This window comes from Carassius gibelio, chromosome A9, assembly GCF_023724105.1.
Source record: "Carassius gibelio isolate Cgi1373 ecotype wild population from Czech Republic chromosome A9, carGib1.2-hapl.c, whole genome shotgun sequence".
NCBI classification, from domain to species: Eukaryota; Metazoa; Chordata; class Actinopteri; order Cypriniformes; family Cyprinidae; genus Carassius; species Carassius gibelio.
In genome coordinates this window covers 19,943,934-19,965,493 of record NC_068379.1, presented here as the reverse complement: position 1 = coordinate 19,965,493, position 21,560 = coordinate 19,943,934, and the positions used below count along the sequence as shown (strand labels likewise).

At 37.5% G+C, this 21,560-nt stretch overlaps 1 protein-coding gene across 7 annotated transcripts in view; it reads right to left on the bottom strand.

Annotated features, from left to right (window-relative positions):
• Positions 1 to 21,560, bottom strand: part of LOC128019902 (dachshund homolog 1) — a 103,420-nt gene that overhangs the window by 64,480 nt on the left and 17,380 nt on the right. The gene's annotated exons all lie outside the window — the stretch shown is intronic.

The window sequence follows — 21,560 nt, the reverse complement described above, 5'->3', positions numbered from 1 at the left end:
AGCCCTTTACACCATCAGCAATCGGTCACCAACATTGTTAATCAGTTAATCTATTCTTTTCCCCCGTCTTGCAAGAAATATGTAAAGAAAGATAATTAAAAACGTGTTAGGTGAAAGTCCAGCAGCCTCGCTCCGAGTGTATGTTCTCACAATGCACGCTTTGTTCGTCTTATTAACCTTCTCGCTACTCAGCGTGCCTATAAATGAAATCTTTAGCCCTTTACATGTGAAATTAAAACTGCAGTCCCCTGAGCACTTTTAATTATTCCTCTCCTGAAAAACTTCCACTTTTGTCAGCCTGCTTTATTAGCAAAGCAGCCGAATCCCACTCTCTCTCTCTCTTTCTCTCTCTCAACCCCCCCATCCCCGAGTCTGTCATGGTTCACTCCTTTGAATCTCTCCTTTTTCCCCTCTTTTCTTCCAGCAGGCCTGTTAAATTCTCACCTTGCACTGCCCTTGTCATCAACTCGATGAAGCACAAAGCTAGGCAGCGAGGGAGTGTTTACTCATTTCCCCAGCACATTATCTATCACATTAATCACAGGCCCGGACCTTCTGGACACAGCGGTCTCCTGCTCTGCCCTGGACTCTCATCGAATCTGACCATCCCTCTCAGTGCACTACACACAGTAAACAACAGTACTGAACGCCAGTAAGAGCGACTGTCTCTTTATACAGCAGATCAGCATGTTAAGAAGATAGATAAGAGTCAAATGCCCATGTTTCTCCTTATTGGTTAATAATAAGGGAAAAACACAAGCTGCTTGACATAAATATGCATGATAAATGAAGTCACTGTATCCAATTAACTAAAATTAATTGCATGTAAATTGCATCTGTTAAGTTTTCCTTTTTTTAAAAAGAAAAGGAAAGCACACTTCGCTTATGTTTGACAACTGTTTTTCGCAGCATCTTTGCATATGGTCAGGGTCACTGCTGGCCAAATGGGTGCCCTAAGCAGGATTGTATTGTTGTGCCCCCCTTCCTCAAATATGATGATGGAAAAAAACACCTACTATAGGGGTGAAAATAGAACTTAAATCAAATGTTCTATTACCTATGGCTATAACTTTATTATGACTCTAATTTATTTTATAGTCTCAAGCATTCAGAAATCATGCAAAAGGAAGTTAAGCAGTTTTACTATGATAAAACCATGGTTTATTTTTGTAAGGGTTGTGATATGCACGTTTTTTTGTTGAAGAAATTATAAAGGCTGTGTCATCTATAGCAAAACGGTGGCCAAAAATGATCTCTGAATTCTATGTTTGTTCAGTAGCCTAAACAAGGATTTGATTGTCCTGTAAGTGTAACAGCAGCAATTACATGGCATTAGTAATAACATGTACATAAATTGTTTATTTTGTATTTGCCTACATTACGTATTTTAACAGTTATTATCAACCAATCATTATTGCCAAAGTGTTGTTTTTTTTTTTTTTTTTTTTGTAAGTCATTTTAAAGGCTATTGATGGCTTAGGTCTGTTTTTATAGCAACAACAACAAAATATTACAGTATATTAATACTTCTTTGTAAATTATTATTTGAAGTAATAAAACCATGGTTCATTTGCACCACGGCTACAAGAATGATGATTTGTGGTGTTATTGTTAAAACCATGGGTAATTTTCATAAGGGAACCTGAAGAAAAAAAAAAAACTTTCACAGGAATGTTCCTGAAAGTGATAAATGGTCCTCATGATTTATAATTTATTTTAATATATAGATTAAAAATGTATAAGGTGTGCATTGTAGCTGACACCTAAATGAACACATTACAATTGTTTTATGACTGCAAGTCTTTCTCCTCAAATGCTATTGAGCTGAAATTTGCCCTTGAGTCCTTGTGAAAAAGTAGCATAATTTAAATATGATTTACAGTTTATTTTAATAAATATCAAACATTCAATTAAATTGTGCATTATAGCTGACACCTAGATTAACTATCACAGTTGTTTTTATGAAGTGAAGTGAGTGAAGTGAAGTCATGACTGTAAGTCATTCTCCTCAAATGCTTCTGATGTTAGAAAAGTGTATACCAATATCCCATGTAACTTTAGAGACGGTCCCTAAATTTGAGACTCTCGAACGTCCAACGTCAAGCCAATTTTATGCCTGTGTTTTGTTTTTTGTTTTTCTCTGCACCGGATTGCTGATGTCGTTTACCCGGGCATAGATGTCCATCCATAAATTATGAACATTCAGCCATAAACATGAGATGCGAGCGGTCGCGAGCGCGGATAGGAGAATGGCGCATGTTTTTTTTTTTTGTTTTTTTTTTGAGCAACTGTGATGGTGCCCCCTCTGGGAGTTGGTGCCCTACGCAGACTGCGTACTCTGCATATAGGGAGCCGCGGTACTGCATATGGTTGAACGTTTATTAAGGGATAGGTTACTAAAAAATATAAATTCTGTTACTCACTTTCATGTGGAGCACAAAATAATAATTTAGAAAAATATCACAGAAAGTCAATGGAGTCCTATCAAAGCTGTTTTGGACCCCACCGACTTTCATTGTATGGACAAAATTCTAAATATGTTTATTTCCACATAAGAAAGAAGGTCATACAGGTCTGAAACTATGTGAGGGTGAATAAGTGATGACAGAATTCTGTGCAAACTATCCATTTAAAGATTTACATCTGCATCTGTGTCCAAAATAACAATATGCTGTTCTTGTGGATGCAGACACGTCTGGAAGCCGTGCTGTCCAAACAGAAAACAAATCTGCCCTCTTATTGAACTGCTCCGATTTGAACATTTCCTTTAAAACTGATGTGTTCCAGGCTCTTCTAATAATGGCTGCGGAGACAGAGTGTGAGGCCCTGAAACAAGAGCTCTTTAAAGAAAGGAAGAGGATGCCTGGTTATCCACAGGCAAGTAGTCAGCCAGGAACTTGTTTGTGAAATACATGCCATTGCAGGTTCTAATGAGGTTATGGTCAACAGCAACATTATTATAAATGATCCAGGTTTTACTCTCAAGTCCTTGTGCAATTAATGTTTTCACCCGGCTTAAAGCCAAAGGCCTGGCTACATCTGAAATTCAAATAAATGAGCAATGTAAATAGTTTTGAGAGCGAGTTTATCCACTGAACAATGGCCTGTTATGAGACACAAATAACCAGAGAAATAGGGGCACATTGGTGTGGGGATGGAAACAGTAGGGGGTGAGATGAGCCAACACAATGTGGCCCTTCTCCTAAAGCAACTTGTTATCAGGCAGAACGCAGAGGCTCTTTCAATCTGCATTTAAATACATTTCATTCCAGCCACTCATTTGCATTAATTTCTCCCATTATATTTGGAAATGGCCAAATGTCTAGCTGACACAATGTGGGAGCCCATCACCACAGAGAGAAGCCCCACACCTGATGCCAATTTAGGACTCCTGGATCTTTTCAGTGCTCTGGCTCGGTCTGACAACTCCGGTTCTTTGCAGTCCAGGGGACTTTTCAATTGGATTTGCTTGCAGTGACAAAACTGTTTCGCACTCATCCGAGAGTTTTTTTTCCCCCCTTTCACTCCCCCTCTCGCGCTCCTTCTCTCCATGAGACCGGGCGTTTATTTGGGTGCCATGGGAAAACCGGTGCCGAATGATTCTCAGTGGCTTCTGATTTCCACTATTTGTTCAGCATTAGGGCCACTTATCTCTCAAAGAAAAAGCAACATGTGGAGAGAGAGTGACAGAGCGAAATACAGCCTCGCTAACAGGACCATTGTGCGCTAAGGATCGGCATTCAAACACGAGGGGCCCTCGTTCTCACTCGCGCTCTCTCGGTCGCTTTCACACAGACTCGGTTTTTGCTGCAGTCAATTACCACTGCTAATCCTACCCGCAATAGGGAGTAAATATTTCATTACTTTTTCAAATAAACACTCGGTGTGCACCGCTGAAGTGTCATCCATGAAGTGGAGAGAGACAACTGGCGGCCACTTCTATTCGGTGGAATAGTGTCTGAGTGGGCTTTTTGTTTCTAGAGCAAACAAAACAGAGGAGAAACGAGCGACACTCAACTCTGAAACGTTTTCGTTAATAAAAAAGAGAGAATTTTTCAAGCAAGTTTTTCATCAGGACATGAGTGCATTCGAACTGTTTTCTTTTCCGTGCTAAACCAAACAGTAAGAGAGATTCAATCAAAAAACCTTCACAGACACTGTGTCATTCCCATCGGCCAATAAAGCCTAAGCTGTCTTGGAGGAATTAGCGGCCTGACTAAAAACACAAGGGGGGAAATGACAGAGGGATCCTGGCGCTTGGTGCTCATTAATCACTGTAGCGTCTTTGACCTTTCATTTGCCAAGGGCGCTGAGGGAGGAGGAGGCGGGTGGCCGGGGCAGAGAAGGGAGAGAGACTGAAAGAAAGAGACAGAAAAAAGAGAGAATGACAATAGTCTAAAAGATGGCACAACACATTTTTAATGAAGAGTGAAATGAATCAGCTTCACGGGCTGCTAAAAGAATCAGAGAGCCTCTCGGTAAAGACATATAGGGGACACAAGTATCTTAGCTGTAGGAAAGATCATGGGATTCTTTATATGGTTCTAAAAGACAAAGAAATTAATGGAAATCGAAGAGAAAAGTGGCCCAGGGATGGCAACTGGAATAATGATGAGATGAGATGAACATAACAACAGAACCCAACAGAGGCACAGGGATTGGGACCGCTGCACCGTCGGGCCGGGGGTGGGAGGTACATGTTGATTTAAAGTGCAAGATAAAGAGACATACAGGCAGACATGAGATGCAGCTGGAGTGACAGCGAGTGCATTGCTCCAGAAGTAAATATTTTCACTTAAACTAACGTGTGTTGGGATCCACTACCAAAAGCCTTTTTACCTAAGTGTGTAAAAGCCTGTGAGCACAAGCATTCCATTAGTGTCACAGTCAAAGGCCAAGCCGTCCCGCGAAAACTCATTTATATAAAGGCTGAGGTCATTCTCTCCATATAAGAGGGAGTCGGACGGGCCACATGGCCGACACTCAATCAAAGAAGCTACTTAGTGTGGATACATGTTAGTGTTCATAAACACTAAACTAATGAAAGCAACTAAAGTTATCCCTTTAAAACCGAAACGACTGCTGTAATTAAAACTCTCAGAGTATTAGACTAGCAACATTGGATTAATATATATTTGCTTGTGACAAATACATATATAGCTTTATTTTTAACTCTAATTGCAGTTCAAGGTTAATTTAATCAGCCCATTTCTACCTCTGAAGTGCTTGCTCCAATTTAATTGCCTATTTTTATTGCTTCAGCAAGGTTTTAATTGAAACCAATAGGGATCTAACAACAACTGTGACATGTTGGTGTCTAGGGGAAAGCTATAAATATGTGAGAAAAATATATGCATTATTAATGTGATTTCTTAATGTATTATTGCAGAAAGCTGGGTAGGATTTCTTTATTTTTATAGTCAGGCAGACAAATTATAATTAGTCGCCACTTTAAATGCAAACTTAATGAGAAAGTACAACTAAATATGGTTAAATGACACACCGTCGCAATGCCACACCTGATCAGCTGAACGGCAAACCTCAAGTGTTACTGGCAGGGGTGATTTATTGGGTTATTCTTGCATGCACTGAAGGAATCAATTGTAATGGGACTGTGTCAGAGTCTTTCTTAACAATGAAAGGCATCATGTATTCAAAAATGAATAAAGGCCTTGCATGGCTATTGACCCAGCAGTGAACGTCATCACAAGTCCTTGGTATCAAATTCTACATAGCAGCTCTGACAATTGACAATATTGATTTGCCGCATGGTAAGCATTATTGTTGGATCTCGAGCTGTAGCGTGGTGAGGAGCACTTTGTATTCCAGCAAACCCAATAGAGATTTACATAAATCAGTTGCTATATAGTTAAGTCTAAAACTAACCTTGAGCGTAAAAATCGGCGTAAAAATAAACTTTTGAACTATGCCATCTTTCAACAGCAAACAAGAATTCTTGTTAGAGGACCAGAACTGGGTGAACTATACCATTAAATATCAGCGCCTTTTCTACGTTTTACAGAGAAAAGAATAATCGTTTGTTCCCATTACAGTGCAAAGGATCCAGGCCCTATAGCTAGAGTGGAAAACACCAGCAACTCAAGCATGACATCTGTATAAAAACAGAAATAATCTGCAGTCAGCAGAATGTTCAATGACTTCTATCAGGCCGGGGCCGTGAAAGTCTAGGGTTCAGTGGATCGGAAAGCATGCTAATTACCATCAAAAATGTGTCGCAGCCTCATATCTTCACCAGGAACATGAGAAAAGTTTCCCTCAAAACCACAGATTAATAAAGTCTGTCGGAAGGCATAATGCCGTGTCAACAAAAACACACACGTTTCATTACACAGGTCATGGGAGGTTACGATTTAATGTCACGGTAAAATTTCTTAGTCATTCGAGAAAAAGGAAAAATATCTTATTTGCAGTACACCTCTGCATTATTGATGTAATTGTAATCACAGGCGTGAATACAGTAGGCGAGTGTGGGCTTTGACACGCCATGGCGAATACACCTAAAATGAGGGCTTGTGTTACAGTGGAAATACACACAGCACATTGTCTGCGGTTGTCACTTTAATCTGGACCATCTCAAAATCCTCCAGCGCTAAACAGAAGCAAGTCTTCCCCTTTAAATAATTGATATTTTCTGATTAAAGATGGCAGTTCATAGATAATGAATTCTTTATGGCGGTGCCTTGAGCTACTCCACTGCCCCTGCTCCTACAGACAGCTTTATGGAACGTGCTGCCCAAATTTTGAAAGTTTAACCTACGTAGATCAATGTGCTTCCTTAAAAGAGTTTAATAAATTAAAGTGCACAGAGCCTTTTTTTCCCTCTGTGAGCAGAAAAAAGCTGATGAGACAGGTTTAGTTTAATCTCAGGCAATAGAAGTCATTAACCATTCTCCTAGGAATTAAAATATAGCTTGCCCTTTTCTTCTCTCACTTATCATTAGCATCACTTTAATCTTCCAGCGTTTCACACTGCTATTTTAATCATTACTTACTGACTTTTGACAACTGAAGAACATGCCTCACTCTCGCTCAGACAATATCCCCATTTTAGCTGACAAAATGTAGGACAACGTGTAAAAACATCAAATATTTCCTCTCCCTTCCCTTCCAGTAACGTACAGTATATCAGAGTCCTTGAGAAAAAAAGTCAAGTGTGTTTGTATCAAAAACAGCAAGGTGAAAAAAGAAAGGAAACAAAAGTGAAATGAGAGATTTGAGTGTAATGGTGCAGGGTTTAGGGGCGATGTGACAGGATTTGCATTCATCATTGTTTAAGTAGATCATGAATTTCGTGTATTCTGTTATGTGGGTCATTTGGTGAGCTGGGGCCATCCATTTCTTTGTCCTTGACTCAATGAAATATACAGAAAAATTGTGTGTGTTTTTTTTCCCCTGGACGAATATAAATCAAGAGTTATGCACTGTCTTTTAATGTCTTTGACAGATATAGGCCATGTACTCTTAACTTTGTTTCAGCTTTTATTTTATTTTTATTTATTTATTTTTTTTACAAGTTCAGGTTATACTTTTCAAGGGGGTTTGGGGGTGGGTGGGTCTGACAATTATAAATATGCAGACCTTACATCTTTTCAAGAGATGAGCATTTAGACCAGAGAACTACTCAAATAAATGGAATTAAATAATAATTAAAACTTGGGTGTACACTGTATAGTGTAAAAAAAGCTTTTTTATATATAATGTTGTTGCACCTTGGCATTGGTCTTCTTATAGCTTTTAATCTATCTGGACAGGCACTGGAATAATGCCAGTTGTTTTCCCACATTCACACACAAAAGTAAAGAAAAACTCTCTCTTAGGATAGAGTTTATCACCTCTATCTGACCTATTCTGTGTCTTTAAGGTAAAAAACAATAACAGCACATGAAATAAAGCCTTTTGCCATTAAAAAAAATAAAAATAATAATGTATTACATGAATGCAATCTGACATCATTAACACAATAACAATATTAGGATAGCCACATGAATCTGACTTTCTATGGAACATAAAAGAAGATTCTTTGAGAAATGTAAGCTATACAATGGAACTCAATTGGTTCCAGTGAAGTTTGGTTTCCAACATTCTTTAAAATATCTTCTTTTGTAGTTCTCAGAAAAGACAAAGTCACAAAGGTTACGAATTTGGGTGAGTAAATTATCTGAATTTTGGGATGGACTATCCTTTTATTAATGCACTATCCAAAAACATGAAACTAATTTGAGATTCAGCCTTTCTACACATATACTTGGCTTTTAAAGGGTCTCAGATTTTTTAAAAGAAACCCCAAATTCCTTAGATTAGTGGAAAATGACTTGAAGCATTTCAATTTAACCCAAAACATGACATAATATTTTTTTTTTAATGTGATTATCTATCATTATATTCAACCACTCTTGAACACTGGCAAAAAATAAAATAAAAAACCTTTGTAAAGATTTAAAATGTGTTTTGATCAAATGCCTGAAGAGGAGTATCTCTCCCCTCATCCCCTTTGAAAATCAACAACAAACTGGAAACAGTTTATGATAATTTCAACAATCAAATCTTTCCTTTTACATCAAAAAGGAGCCCAATTCATTTCTGATCTCTATCCAAGTTCAAAGGCAAACTTAAAGTGATACTTCAAAGAAGCGTGTAATCAAAGATGCACAGCTGTTAAAACAATCTTTTGTGAGTTCATTGTCTTCAAACCAGACTCTTCACAAATCCATAAATTAAGGGAAACAGAATCAAATAAGTAACGCTCAATCTCTGTTAAGTGGGAAGCTTTGGTGTCTGGCTGAACAATATTTCTTACCAGAGATGTATGTCTATTTACAGCAGTGTGAAATAGTACAATAAACAAAGTGCAGGCTTGCAGTTCGGTGGAAATTAAGAGGTTCAAGCTGAACCTTTTTGACAGATAAAGCTCTCTGAGAGGGGGGCTGTGCTTTCATACGTGTACCAGCCTGCAATATGAACCCATCTGAGATATGATCAGATTCATTTTGACAGGTAAAGCCCAGTGTTCTGCAGATAATTCCCCTGCACACAAGTCATATAACATTTGTATGCTTTATTCAATGAAGGATGACGTTTTCTTCTCATCTTTTTCCTTTTAACAATACTCCAGTATATTTAGTCATTCAGTTTTCTTCAAAAGAGCTGTGAGACCTGGTGCTATCTTATAAAATTGGACTTTAGAGGAATTTTAATACTGTCTGTGGGGGGAAATGAGCGAACAGAAAGGAAACCGACTTAATTTTTTAATACACTTTAACACCTTGCTTTAATCCGACGCTAATGTCCATTGTCAAGGGTTACGGGTGAGATATCGCGAGCAGCTGTCAATCAAGAGCTTGGTCAAATTAAAGCACAGTTCCATTAAGTTAGAATGGAACCTGGAGGTCCGCTGTGAATCAGTCATATCCCAGCCACTGTTATGGTTATTATTACATCCAAACATTAGACTGACCTTATTAGAGCTTCTGTATTTAGATAATACAGGGTTGCCTACATGCCACTTAGATGTGCTATGGCCAATATGTGTTTTATCTTTGTAATTTAAGTTGAAACGTCCTACTTTGTGTTTCTACTTTGAAATTATGTTTAATTTGTCTCTGTGGACAGAAACGATTTATACATAATAGATACAATGACAAAATACTGAACATCACTAACCTTTGGGAGTTGGGAGTGTCGTCACACAGGGATGCCCAAGATACCATGCAAGGAAGAAAGAGAAAAAAGGGAGAGTTAGTGGAAACATAATAAAGCAGTGTCCTGTTAAAACACAGAATAAAGCCCAATTATCTCAGAGTCTCTTTTGTTTTTCCATGCATGTTGCTGCAAGAATTTCACCACAAAGATACATGTAAAAGATCTCCCAAGTGGGCATACAGAAAATGAGGTGGCAGCATCTCTTTTTGAATGCTGATTTCGGCACCTTTCTAGGGAGTCATGTGAAAGTAGAGCTCAGTGATGTGAGCATTTGGAAATAAAATTTGCAACGAAATTAGAAAATTAGATTTAAAAAAAAGCATAAACAACCATTCCAAGGTTTAGGGTTAGTAATTTTTTAGTTTTAAAAGGGTCAAGTGATGTTACTAAAAAGAACATTATTTTGTGTATTTGGTGTAATAAAATGTGATTATGTGGTAAGGTAAAAAAAAAAAAGAAAGAAAAAAAAAACGTATTTTCCACATACTGTACTTTATTGTTTCTCTTTAATGCCCTTCCTTTCTGAAATGCGTAGTTTTTTTTTATTTTTTTACAAAGCTCGTCGGTCTGAAAAGCGAGGTGTGCTTTGATTGGCCAGCTATCCAATGCACTGTGATTGGCCGATTGCCTCATGCATATGATGGAAATGTTACGCCCCTTGCCATACTGCTATGCGTGTCCTGGTCAGAACACCAGCTTGACAAGACAATAACAATAAAACCCATTACAAACGAGGCATATGTTGCATCCAGTGGGGACATAATTGCAGATTATTATGACTTATACTGTGTTTTAACTGTGATTGTGCAGTCTAACACACTGCTTTGTTTAAAAAAAAAACACATTATTTGTCACATAATTTATCTCTATTCCACATCACTCTGTTCCCTTCTCTCAGAAATTACTCAATTATTTCCTGTTTTTATGAAGCCCATCCCTCAGAAATACACAATGGGCTGAGATTAGTTAGCTGGCGCAGTGTGTTGTGATTTGCTAAACTGCAGATTGTGTGTCTGAACTTCCCGCCCCTCACCTACGGCATATGCTCCAGTTGTATTGTAAACAATGGCGTCATTTATATTGCTTATTAATGTGAGTCCAATTGAGACGCAGAGGATATTAGTAAAGGGGATCGCGCAGAACATGTGCAAGCACGGCTATTAATGGTATGTTTGTTGGTTGTTGTCTCATACTTTTAGATACGCTGTTGTTTGTAATTGCTACTGCTTTTTAGCTTTTAATATATGGTTTTATTCAGATTAAAGCTTTAATACAGCACATCAAAAACATGCGCGTCCATATATAATGCTTCTCACTGCTTTGTGAAAATAAGTATATAATTGAAAACGTTTGTTGGAGCTGATCTGATGATCTGAATTAGAGAGAGAGAGATGAAGAGCATGAGCAGAGTGTCGCAAGGAACAGTATTAAGAGCTGCTGCTTTAGAATATTGATTTTGAAACCATTAAAACAGTTAGAAGATAGAATCGCGATTTTTACGTGCACCCCTAGTTCTTTCTTCCTTTTCTCTAAAGCAGCAAAGCAAGGCCTCGCCTCTTTCGTGACATGTTCGCGGGGGTGGGGTTTATCTGGGTCTGTGACGTATCGGACCCGGGAAGTAACTCATTGTAGTCCTTTACCAGCCGTTTTTTGAAGGCATTAAACTATCAGAATATTAAAAGACTTTTACTGCAGATACTGTTTATGCTCAAACATTGCACACCAACTAATGTTAAAAAAGTGACATCGCAATCAACCACCCCTTTAAATTCATGTCTCGCACACTTCAATACACTTTGAATGGAACATACGTTCGCTTCGAACTGGAATCATGGTGCCATATTCTTCACAGGCTCTTACGTTCAAATAGAACAAACGTCTGAAGCCATTGAAAGAAACATACAAAATGTGCAGAGCAGGGGGGCGCAAGGACTGGAATTAAAAACCGCTGCTCTACACTGCTCAAAACTCGCGTTTGAATCATCAATGGCAAAATCCTTCCCATATCTTACAGACTATGAGTCAGAACAGCCAGCATTGTAGTCTTCTCTACCAAGATCAGGAAACATTCCTCCATAAAATGTGTTGCACACATCTGAATATTTAGGTTAAGCTATTCTGGAACAGTGTTGTAAATACAACTTAACTACTGATTTTTTAGTTGTGTCCTCTTTTGGAAGGCTAAACAAAGTAGTTTTACTTTCACAACATAAAAGCATCTCCACGACATGGCGCCGGCGGCAACAGCAAGAATAAATGGTTACGACTTCTTTCTTTACATGAACATTTGGGTGACCTTATGCAAATCTTCTCACTTTGTGACGTAGACATGTGGGGCGTGTTAGAATGAGCCTTTTTAAGAGGGCTTGGACTAGTCTTAACTTTTATAAAAAAATATCTCTTTGGGTTTGAGACTTCAGTCTTTGCAACTTCACAAATGTATTCATGCACCAGGAGCTTGTAACACTCCAAAAAGAAAGGAAAACTTGAAATCCTGAAATGAATGTATCATGGTTTCCACAAAAATTCACAGCATAATTGTTTTGATATTAATAAGAAATACACCAATGATATATGAAGGATCATGTGACACTTAAGACTGCAGTAATGGATGCTGAAAATTCAGTTTTGCCATCACAGTAATAAGATATATTTTGAACTATATTAAAACAGATATATAATAATTTCAAGGTATTACTGTTTTACTATATTTTGTGATCAAATAAATTCAGCCTTGTGAGCATAAGAGACTTCTTTCAACCCCAAACTTTTGAACTATAGTGTAACTAGGTACTGAACTGACCTAGATTCAGAAAATTTTTCACAACAAATGCATCTTGCGTGTCATGTTCTGACCTTCCTAGCACAAAATACTAGACTAGATGTCTGCCATTTTCATACACTTTGTGAGTAGCTATTAGCACTTTAAAGTATGTGTAACATGTTGATGATAGCTCAAGATTGTGAATGTAATCAGCCAGTGAGGTAAATTACTGTGGTTGAAGCTTAAAGTCAACATGAAATCTAAGCCGTCATCACTTGGATTGAATAATAGATAGCCATATGCACTGTTATAGTAAACTTGCTAAAATATTGTAGCAAAATGCCTTCTGAGCTGCAATTCACATTGATTTTAATAGACGGAAAGTATTTCTAAAAGTCTTTTAATAACTGTCTCCTAAATTTCCCTTTATATTATTTCCCTGAACGTTTGGGTACCATAAATTAAGTCCTGGTTAAGTGCATGCCATTAAGCTGTTAAATTATTTCACAGCAGTGCACCTTGACTGTGAAATTCACATTGAATCCTGTCAGCAGCGCATAATGCTGCAAACAAGCAAAGTAACTTCATATGGAATACAGTGTGACATTGGCCTAAGGATAGAGCACTCCTCGTCGTGTTAGGATGGGACCACCACATAAAATCAGAGAGACGGGAGCTTTCAGGGACAAGTTGTCCCACCTGTTAAAACAAAGTGCTTAACACATTCTCAATGATATAGTGTATATATTTCAAGAAGTAAGATATTGAGAAACATGACACAATCATTTAACCCTTTACCAAACGCTAAAGGTGTTCCTCTGTCTGTCTGTCTCTCTCTCTCTCTCTCTCTCTCTCTCTCTCTCTGTGTGTGTGTGTGTGTGTGTGTGTGTGTGTGTGTGTGTGTGTGTGCGTGCGTGCGTGCGTGCGTGCGTGTGTGTGTGTGTTTGTGTGTGTGTGTGTGTGTGTGTTTGCATGCTCTTGTTTGCTAGCATCTCTTTCTGGCTTGCTCCGTTTGGAAGATTCAAGAACTCTGCGGCTGTCACACAATAGGGAGACCAAAGCCTGCTGAAGGATAACAAATGACTTCATGGCAAAACAGCTATTGAAATTCTTTCAGTATGTGGCATTAAAAACAACTGAACAAATAGAGATAGGGAGGTTAGCAGGATTTGAAATGAGATTTCTCTCTCTCTATTTCTCTCCCTCAGCCCCCTGTTAAAGAGCTAAACAAAACAAATGGAGCTTATTACTGCAGATTACCTTACACTGGACAGATTCACTGTGTGGGGCCAACTGTAAACAATGTCTTTCTCTCTACTTACAAAGCATGTGCCATTTATAAGACTGAGCAATCATAGCACTGCGTGGCTAGATAAAAGAAAATGTATGCAGGGCCTGCCATTTGAAAACACAATCACTTAAGACTGTTACCATGTGTGTTACCATAGCAAACACTGATAAACTAATTATTCCCTGCTATACAGCTTATATTATTGCTGTTTAAATAGTGCCCGAGGGATTGGGAGGGATTTCAGCATGCAGGCAAGTGGCGGAAGGGATTTCAAATCAGCAGAAGGTCACAAATTAAAGTGATAGTACACTCAAAAATGAAAACTGAAATAATTTACTCACCCTCAAGCCTTTTCAAAAACTGTATGACTAACTTTCTTTTCTAACAAAATATATATATATTTTTTTTCAAACAATGAAAGGGTTCAGCATTGTATTGGACCTCATTGATTTTTATAAGGACAAAAACAGTTCTTCAACATTATTCATAATCAGAGACAAGAGAAGAAAGGATTTTGGGGTGAATTACTCCTTTGACAAAGCATAAAAGTCAATATGGAAAGCTAACAAATGGTGTGTTAAAGGCTACAAGTACTGTACATCATCTTTTTAGATACATTCTGTGGCAAATGCGAACGACTCTGTGCTCGTTAATCACACCACAGGACGTTCCTTCGCCCCACACCTCTCTCGATTCAATACGAAACTTTCTACCAACTTCCAGTGGTCTTCAGCAGTGGCAGCCAGGGGAAGATAAATAGCGTTGGACATATATTCTGTTCATTTGCCACTCTCTTTCCTGTCAACAGCCAGCAAAAGCTCTCTCATGCAATCGGATTTATGATTTATATGCGGTGCCGAGGTGCAACAGGCTCCGAGCACGGGTAAAGCTGCAGTCTCTAGATTTATCATCGGCCCAGTACATCTAACAATCAGGCGTTAAACAGAACAAAAACCCATTTCAAATAAATTCCCACTGTATTTGTGTGCCGATTTGATTTACCGGTCTTTGGGGAGGCACCATTTGGTAACGGCGAGAAGTAGGTGGTGCTGGAGAGAGAAAAAGGGGAAGGATGGGGGGACGCATGTGCCAGAAGTGTTTATTGTGTCAGGTTGATTTATTGAGTGAGCTTCATTTCACTGAATGTTCTCAGATATTTATTTCCCTAAAGGCCCCACAAAGATATGAACAAGCCCGCATCCACATATGTCATCATTGCCCATTTTACAGAGTCAGGAGATTTCTTTCCGAAGAAAGGGGGGCGAACACCAGGGCACCTTTCCATCTGCGTCTCACTGACGATGCAACTTAAAAAGATAATTTTAAAGCAATGCAAATTCAGTTCTTAAACTACACATATACAGTCATCTTTTTTTCACAGGGCACTCAAATGTCACTGAACTTCACCTTATCCTCACAGATCAAAATATTAAAAAACAACTCCACCAAAAGAAATGACTTAAAAAATTCCACATCATTCACGCTGACAAAACAAGAGGGCACTTAAATCCTGGAGAAGGTATAAACAAGATCCCATTTTGAGGGCTGGTCGGATGGGAAATGTGAGAAAGTAAAGCAGATGATTTTCCAGATGGCTGTCCTGACTGGTGAGCTCAGTGACATCGAGTCGTCTCATTGACATGCTGCCTCCACTGCTTCCCCATCCGCATCTCTCTCTCTCTCTCATCTTTCAGACGCTCCGCCCGGGCACCATTCGCCAACCTGGCCACTCTGGCTTCAGCCTGCTGCTGTTCATTCGATATCGGTAATGAGACACAATTGTACATGGCATCTTTTATTTAAAAAAAGCAAAAGCTATTACTATTGTGATGCCCGGCTGCAGCTAATTAGGAGACGTAATATAATGTTAATATTAGAGGTAAAAAAAAACACCCAGTGCATAACGTAGAGCACTATTTTTACTGTTTTGCATGGGAATAATTAACACTGACTGCTAGTCATTTTTTACGACGGTATACATTTAGACATCTGTGTTTATTAGCAAGCAAATAAGTCCTGTGCTGCTGACACAGACAAACGGTCTGCCAATCTGCACCCTATGATTAGCTTCCAGTGGAAAAAATTTATAAAATATGGTCCTCCGCCCTTATCTGTAAATAAATCTCCATTTTAGCAGACGAGAATTGGAATATTAAACAGTGGCAGGCTAATTTAAATTGGAGCGGCGAGGAGAATTAAATGCCTATTACATGACCTCGCAAGTACTGTACCTTGTATTTTTTTAGGGTCATATCATCATTAACAAAGTGCAGGCTCAGAAAAGACAACTCAAAACTCCCTAATTACTGTGTGTTTACTGGGGGCCACAGGCCTGCGCACAGTTAATGAAACATCACAGTGCAAGCCTCTAAGGCCCAGGGGATCCAGGCCCTCTATTGTAACACTCGCCATTCTGCTTTTCCACTCTCTACACAATTAATTGATTCAGGAGCCATATTTTATAAGGCATTCGAGGACAATCTGGAAGCGCATCCGAATCTCCTCAGCAAAACAGAATTTTGTTCTTTAATACAACAAAGCGATCTGAGCAAAATAAAAACACAGAGTGAAGTACCATAAGGTGTTTAAACCCACTAATGACTATGTACTGTGATAAAACACAGGCACAACTGATTACTCCTAATTGGGGTAAATATATTTAAACAAAGCAATAAACCAGCTAGACTATAATAAACCGATTGCTGAGAATAACATTAGGTCTCATACACTAACTGTGTATACACATGTATTTGTAAAACCTGAAACCTTGATGCCTTTGAAATTATTTACACACAATAATCATGTAAATGTTTACAATGGAAATGTCGAAGCTGAGAAAAACTAAATATATATATATATATATATATATATATATATATATATATATATATATATATATATATATCAAATGTATGATATTTAGTAAATAAGGTCAAAATATTTAGTAAGGTCAGAAAAAAAAATGCCTAAAGGTGGCTGGAATGGAAGTTTTGTACATTTTCATATTTGTAATTTATATTATTCATATTTTTATACAATTATAAAAAATATATATAATATAAAAAATATAATATGAAATTACATTAAATATAAATATATATATATATATATATATATATATATATATATATATATATATATATATATATATATATATATAGTAAAATAAAATAATTAGAAATTATACAATTATATACAAATATTATTTAGAATAAATTTATAAATATTAGATACACACATAAACACACAATTGTATGTAGAACAGGTTCATGCAAAAACTTCCACATATATACACATGCATGTGTACAGTATACTTATATATGTACTTTTTTTTTTTTACATATATTCTGACAATTGTATATACTATGGACATTTGCATGAACCTTTTCTGAGCACACAAGTTAGCAACAATTAGTGAATGAGCCCCACTGACATTTTGTTGCATTGTAACTTAAAGACGTGCATTGCAAGAACTAAAGTGCTTATCACTCACAAAATCAGTACCATGGTGTGTTTACACACTGACTAGCCCATGGGCCGACTACTGTACCATATCCTTCTCTGGCCTGGCTGTTATCCTCACAGTGCAGGCCGCTGCAAATGATTCCCAATTGTTGTGATGTCATGTCTGAGACTAGCAGAGACTATAGATACTATTAAAAACATGTTGCAGGGGCTAGCATGTGGCAGATTGCTTTCTCCAAGCCAGTTTTAGATCAGTATAAGTACAGACAGGGGTCATGGTCTTTACACTGGAGACTGGAATGAGAAATAAGCATTTCTGGCTATATTCAGCTGGCAACAGAAACAATTTGCTGCGGAGAAAATGGGATAAGTGTACTCCGCTAGCAGATAGCAGGCTAAAAAAGGACTAATGTTGGAATCTGAAATCTTTTACAGATTTGGGCCAGTTGAAAAGCCGAATTATCCCAAAATGGAAAGTGGTTTGTCACTCAGGTTTAAAGCCATGAGACAACAGATGAAGACATAGTCAGGACAAATTGCAGAAATGTAATATTAGCTGCCAGTTAAAAGTATCATCTTGCGCATCACTATTTCAGGCATCTTAACAGCAATGCCTAACTATGCTACCTGGACAGCAGGAATATTATCTCAAAATGTCAGGCTTCCAGAGAACTGCGTGGAATGTGTGTTGACATCAGGATCTCAACCGAGTGCCCCTGTGTTTCAGCCATAAATAACTAGAGGTTGAGATACAGCATCTATATTAGAGCAGTTAAGCTAGGGAGGTGTCACGTGGACATGCTTTGGTGTGCACAGCATGAAGATATTAGAACAGGTGCAATACACCAGCATGTATGAATCTGATGACAACGATCATTGCTAACAAGTCAATTACTATAAAATCTCCTTCATCCTCTCATTCAGGTAAGATGTGGTTTAAAGGTGCACTTTGTAATTCATATATATATATATATATATATATATATATATATATATATATATAAACATTATATACATTATATAAAAACAAATAAAAATACAGACAATATTACAATATTAATAATATAATATTACAATATAAATATTAATCATAATAAATATTATATATACAGTGCACACACACAAATGTATGCAGAACAGGTTAATACAAAATTTTGACAGGACAATTCACAGAATATATTCACAATTTAAATAAATAATAATTCAATATAAAAATTTTGCAAATGTTTAAAAACATGGACACTCCAATAAGATAAAGACTAATCATATCTGTGGCCTAATAAAATCTGTATTACTTAATTGAATAAATATGGAGTCAATAAGACCATATGACTAACCAAGATTAAGTATTTGGATTACACAAATAACAAAATACTAGTTATTTAACTTTTTTGTATTTATTTAATCAGAGTTTTCATTAATTTTCATCAAGTCAATGCAAATGTGACAGATTTAGCCAAGATTATTATTGAACTTTATTTTTATTATAATGTAGTAGAAAAAAAGAAAAAAAAAACAACAAACATTACAAAACAAATCAAAATGATCAATGAAAATTCTAAATATAAAAAAAAAAAAAATGAATCAGGGTTGATCGCAAATAAAGAATTTCTAAGAAGGCACTGATAATGAAAAACTACTACTGTTGCATTATGCTGCCACTAGGTGTCAGAAACTATAAAACGAAGACAACCATGAAAAAACATGAAAAAAAAATGATTTATTTATTTTATTATTACTATTTATTTTTTTTTTTTAGGAAAGTCAAATTATCATCACAAGAACCTCATCTTAATTATCAAGTATTCTCTGTTATAAAAGTTTTCGCATAAATGCATGTAAAGGAATGCAGTCTCTTTGAGAACGTCGCCAATGTCGCCAGCAAATACAAAGCAATAAGAGTCGGGCTTGATCTTGGTACGAGCTACAAGAGGCTGTTTTCTCCACATGATCAGAGCTGATTGGAGGTGAAGGATTCACAACGCTGAGGCTGATTTCCATAAGAAGGGGAGGACGGGATCTTAATGGGGGTCAGTGACAGGGCCTGAGTCTGAATTGGCAGGGGTGCATCAATTAGTGCGCGGGCAAACCTCAGGCTAACGATAAGGTGAGTGGATGGTAGAAGAGGGGTAATCTTCATTAGACGCCATGAAAAATATTACAGGCTCACAAAGAGGAGGCAAATGAGAGTGTGGCAAAGGGCATGATAGAATCATTCTCTCTCCTCACAAGCTCATTACTAGCACCGTGGTTAAGGTTTTAGTGTCCAAGACTTTGGAAGGGACTTTTAATTAGGTAGGACTTTTGTTTTACACAGTCAGGCATCTTTTTACAAAGAAATGTTAAATTCCTCAAAATGGAAATATGATTCTGTGGAGGCTTTGGTTCAAGATAGTTAAACATTAGCATGACTAACTAGGTGGAAAATCTCAAGCACGCTACAAGCTATTAATGAACTTCCAGGACATGTAACCGACAGTTGCATTTTTGTCTATGAGGCATTCTGGATGAATTCTCTGCAGAAAACGACATAATTAAAGGGGCCATATGACCTAGCTAAAAATTATCATTATTTTGTGTACTCGGTGTAATGAAATGTTTATGTGGTTTAAGGTTAAAAAACACCTTATTTTCCACATACTATACATTATTGTTTCTCCCCTATGCCCCACTTTTATGAAACATGTAAATTTTTACAAAGCTCACCGTTCTGAAAAGGGAGGTGTATGCTAATTGGCCAGCTATCCAGTGTGTTGTGATTGGCCTAATACCTCAAGCATGGGATGGAAATGTTACGCCCCTGACCATATTGTGATTCCGTGTCCCAGCGTGACGAGACAAAAACAATAAAACCCATTACAAACTTGCCATTGGTTGCATCCAGTGGGGATATAATTACTGATTATAATGACTTGTACTACGCGTTGCATTTCATCACGCTGCATAAACATAAAACCATGTCTGCATTTGTGATCGAATGTGACAAACAACAAACGCTACTCAACACTGCTCAAAACTCACGTTTGAATCATCAGTGGCAAATCCCTTAAATATGAAAACGTACTTACAAACTGCATTATTTGTCAGAAGACCGGCATTGCAGACTACTCTCCCAGGAAACAGTTCTTGTCCTTCGTACAAATTGTTCTGGAACAGTGTTGTAAATTCAACTTAACCACTGATTTCTTGTTGTGTCCTCTTTTGGAAGGCCAAACAAGTAGTTTAGCTTTTACAATGAAACACACAGTGTCTCCACGACATCTTATCCATTCATGAATTTGAAACTTGAAACTATGAGATATAGAAAAGGTGATAAAAAAGCAGTATTACATTATTGCTGGAAAGACCTTAAGTTTTTAAGCTGTTAAGATTAAAACTGGCAACTCTGCAATGAGCCAGTGTCATGGACGTAGGACAGAGCAAGTGTAAATATATAAATGCGCGGGGGGAGGGTTAAGCCCATTCAGAACTATGGGAGCCCAAATCGATGTGAAATACACGTTCAAGTTAATCGATGAAATCAATTTATCGCCCAGTCCTACTTGAAACTTGAAATCGCATCACATGTCCCCTTAAAAAAATGTCACTAAACAAGCTGTTTTTTGTTTTTGTTTTTGTAGACGAAACATAATCAAACAAAACTGTCATCAGCTTGTTTTGATAATGCTGATAAAAGAAAAGCACACTGTTTACTGTGCCCACGGCACTTTGATATTCAACGGCTCCGACTTAATAAGGCAAGACATTAGTGTAGACATGTAAAGTGTATTCATAAATGTGTGAGAGGAGAGGTGAGCTCAGAAGCAGAAAAGAATCTGATTACACTGTGTCCACCTATCCAAATGAACCCCATCATGTGTATATTTTGTTCAACTAAGCAGACAAGCAGCTCCAAAGACCATCCAGGCAGCTGTATATCATTTATCATTAAAAATTAAAAAAAAATCTGTCCTATTGAACATTTTCATCCCCATAGTGCAAACTACCATGGATTATTCTCCAGGAATCACAGTTATCTCCTGTTTAAAGGACGTGAAAAAAACAAACAAAAAACATCACATTTCATGAGCCCATAAACCTGTAAACAAAATCTTTGGAGCAGATAAATTTGAAACGCCACAATGCAATTAAAGCCCAATTCGATTTGAGCATGCACAATCCATCTGTCAAAGGGAAACTGAAGTGGAGGAGATCCGTTATTAGTAAATTCCTGCTTACTTTTTCCTGAAGTCTGTACAGCAATGCAATTATCCGCCATGCTAAGGTGCTGTATCCTGTGCAAAACGCCAGCTTCGTCAAGTATGTCATCATCCCAAAAAG